The following is a 4,181-nucleotide window of genomic DNA, read 5'->3' as shown; positions in this document are numbered from 1 at the left end:
CCCGGGGGTGTCACCGCCCCGGAGCGGCCGCCGCTGCACCTGTGAGGGAGCCGGGAGGGTTCGGGTGGGAAGGGACCTAAAGCCCGTGGGCAGGACAGCTTCCAACAGCCCGGGCTGGGACACTCGCAGGGCTGGGATAGAACTCCGTGTCCGAGCGTGCGGCTCCCGCGGGCACCGCCGCCCCTCCCGAGCCCGGGGCACGCAGAGCTCCGGGATATCCTGGGGATCTCCGGTGTGGAGGAAACGCGGAAATCTCCAGTTTAGGAAGGAGGAAAGCTGCTAGAAATACACCTTCAGTCACGGGGCTGAAAGGTGGGAGGAGGGCGTGGGTTGGGAGTGTGTCACTGGAGGGACAGGGCTGCTTTGGGGGAGCGGGGAAGGGCTCGGAGCTCTTCATCCTTTCCCTCTTCATCCTCCCAGGTAAGCTGGGAGTTGTCCCACGGCCCGAGATGGGTGTAGGTGTCCCAGACTTCCAAGGAAAGTTGTGCTGAGGTGTCTGAGACGCTCAGTGTCTGCTCTGGGCTGACACATATCCCAGTGCAGATCGCTTTGGGAGTGTATGGAAACAGGTCTTGTCTTTGGAAAGGCTGTTGCATCTCCTGACCGTCTGTAGTTCTGCTGCTCTTGTATCTAAAACTGTCCTGCTTTATTTCATCAGCTCTGTCTGTGTCCTTTCTGTCTCGCTAGTTTTTGCTGTTTGTGTTCTGGGCAGGTTCTTCCAATACAATTAATTAATTATGCACGTACTGAAATGAATTAAAACACTAATGTAATGATACATTATTATTACATGTGTCATGTAGGTGTCTGTGTAATGTAGATAACGCTTGGATTGGCAGAAGACAGGATGTGGGAGAAGGATGTACAACTTTTGTTAAATCTGAGTTATGTTTAAAAAAATTATAAAAATTTCAAATTGACTTCCAGGAAGTTACTTTCCTCTTTCTACAGAAGGAATTCTTCCCTGGGAGGGTAGTGAGGCCCTGGCACAGGTTGCCCAGAGAAGGCTGTCCCATCCCTGGAAGTGTCCAAGGCCAGGCTGGACAGGGCTTGGAGCAACCTGGGATAATGGATGGTGTCCCTGCCCATGGTAGGGATTGGAACTGGGTGAGCTTTAAGCTCCCTCCAAGCCAAACCAGTCTGGGATTCTGAGATTCTACTTGAACCCCTGTAGGAATTTGGTTTTACACACAGTGGAGCTGGCATCTCTCAGGCAGGCAATTTTCCCTATCACACAAGGCAGCCTATCTATGCTTGCACACCTCAGGGGTGTTGTGGCTCGCAGATAAAGCTGTGTGAATTGTGTTCCCTAAGCTCTTGGGGGTATAAAAATCACTGTCTGGTAATCCTGTAACCCTGCCTTTTATCGTGACATTAGAGCACTGCCAGCTCTTTACTTATTTACTAGAAATCTATGGCTTATCCACATAGAGAAAGAAATCTTAACTTTACTTACTTACTAGAAATCTGCTGGCTTATCCACATATAGAAAGAAATCTTAATTTAATCTTTTTGTAAATAAAACCAATCAGCTCCTTCCTTTAGCTAAACCAGAGGGTTTGTCCCTGGGTGCAGGGGGACCTGGGGGCTGCAGCATTAGCACCAGGGTGGGTGTGCCCAGCACCTGCATTAATTATTGCTTCCCCTGGAGGCTCATCAATGCCCCCTTTGTCTCTGCAAAGGCAGAGTGTGGAGGGTTTTCTTTGACTGGGGGTGATCTTAGAGCAGCTCTTGTGCTGCACTTCCTATCCCGAGGCAGGAGCTCAGTGCTCAGACCCAGGGCTGGGTTTGTCTCCATCTCACACTTCCTGTTTTGAACCACCCTGCAGGTTCCTGAAAGAGCCAGCCCAGCCCTGCAGCTTCTCCCCAGTTGTCCTTTGTATCAAAACCAGCGTGGGCAGCAGGGCCAGGCTGGGACCTGCCCTGAGCTGGACACTGAGGCCCCTCAGTTGCTTTGTCCAGCTCTGGGCCCCTCGCTCCAGACAGACATGGAGCATGTCCAGGCAAGGGAATAGAGCTGGGAAGGGGCTGGAGCACCAGGAGCAGCTGAGGGAGCTGGAAAGGGGCTCAGCCTGGGGAAAAGGAGGCTCAGGGGGGACCTTGTGGCTCTGCACAACTCCCTGACAGGAGGGGATACCCTGGGAGGGGTCAGGCTCTGCTCCCAGGGAACAGGGACAGGAGGAGAGGAAACTGCATCAAACTGTGCCAGGGGAGGGTCAGGTTGGACACCAGGAGGAATTTCCTCATGGAAAGGGTGGTCAGGGCTTGCTCAGGGAAGTTTGGAGTCCCCATCCCTGGAGGTGTCCAAGGAATTCCTGGATGTGGCACTCAGTGCTCTGGGCTGGTGACAAGGGGATGATCGGTCTAAGGTCGGGCTCAGTCTTGGAGATCTTTTCCAACCTCAGTGATTGTGGGATTCTGTGTATTTTGGTACTGGCTTAAACATATTTTGATCGAGTCCATAATTAGGTCTCTCTTAGAAATGATTCAAATTCCAGGACAGATACTTCATTGCATTAAATTGAAACCTGAAATATCCAGGGGCATTGGGTGTTGAGGTGGAGATAAAGAAAACCCCCAGTGCTGACTGTTGATAATGCAGAGCAATGCTCACAAACAGCCTGGGAATGGGCAAGGGAAAGGATCCTTAAGGATCCCATCCATGTGTGATGAGGTTGTCTCTAACAAGAAGGGACCAGGCTCATTAATCTGGAAGGCTGCCTCAGTTTGGGTCATTAGGTTGCCATGAATGCATCTCACTGCATTGCTGTTCTTTTTCTTCTTGGAAATCAAAGTTGTTAAATAATAGAATGATTTAACAAGGAGTTCAATGTGCTCGTTGTAATTTGTTTTTGAACAAATTGATTATTTTTTTATCTCACCTGCTTTGATTTGGCTCTGGGCTGGGCTGGTTCTGGTGGGTCAGGAGATGCTGCTGACCCTCCTGGATTGGACAGGTTTGCCTGCAGCACACCCTGATCCTCCACTCTGCTCAGAAACCTGAGAAATCACATCTCATTTGCAGGGATTCAGTCCGTTTGTGTGGGTCAGAGGAGACTTTTCCATATGATGCACCAATGCTCAGATGTGTTCTGACAGGACTCAGAAGTTCTCTCATCAAATACCAGGCAGCATTGTACTCACTTATTTGGCCTCAGACTCATCTCTGCGTTTGAAATTAAGATTTTTCCAAAATAAAAGAGATCTTGATTTCCTTTTTTGTTCTCCTGGGAGGTGCTAGGTCTGAAGCTCTGTCTGGCTGCTCAGTTGCCTGTTCCTGCAGGGTTCTGGCACGTTGAGTTTCATGTGTCACTGGCAGAAATTGGAATTTCTTCTGGAGCCTGAGCTCTGAGCAGCCGAGGGACCTGTTTGGTGTCCTGTGGGCATTTATTGTTTTAACCTAATCTACTATTCCTACTTGATTTTATGCCTTTTGATGTTTGTTGCTCATATATATTATTTATTACTTCACTTCCCATCAGTTTTCTTTCTGGGCTGCTTATAAGATGGTTCAGTTCAGATCTGCTGCGAGATGAAGTTATTTTGCTTGAGAATTTTGAATTTTATTGAACCTTTGACTTGGCATATATGTATCCTTTTTTATTATGACACTCTTGAGTGTTTTTATTATTTAAAGTGGAAATTTAAAAGATGTTGTTATAATGTAGAACTGAAAACTGAGTAGTTGGGGGAAAGGCTGAGTGCTGTGGCAACTTTATGTGTAGATTTTGTGTTTTTAAAAAGTATTTTTTGACAAGTTTAAAAAAATCCCAAAAAAACAGACTTTTTTTCAAAGAGCAAGTAGGCACTGTTGTTAGGAATACTTCTGTGGGCGTCCACAAAATAACAAGTAAAGCACTTCAAGGTGCTGATAAATTCAATGTTTTGTTATGTTTAGAAAGGAAAGTATTTTCACAAGAAGAACTGCAAGCACTGGGGCTTCTCCCCAAATTTCCACTGCAGATCTTCTCACTGTCCTTGGGATCCCACATCCCCCATGAGTGCCAGGACTGGTTTTTCCCATTTTCCCAGCATCCAGAGCCCCAGCAAGGCTGTGACATTCACAGGCTCACACTGTGGCCAAGCAGGGAAGGTTAAAATGCTCATTTTAGACTCTGCTTTTGCAATCCAAGGTCGTGTTGCTTCCTGTGTTATAATGAATGGCTTCTTTTGCAGATCCT

Source organism: Geospiza fortis, unplaced genomic scaffold (genome assembly GCF_000277835.1).
Source record: "Geospiza fortis unplaced genomic scaffold, GeoFor_1.0 scaffold408, whole genome shotgun sequence".
In the NCBI taxonomy this organism is placed as follows: Eukaryota; Metazoa; Chordata; class Aves; order Passeriformes; family Thraupidae; genus Geospiza; species Geospiza fortis.
The sequence above is the reverse complement of the archived record's forward strand: the minus strand, read 5'-3'. Positions refer to the sequence as shown.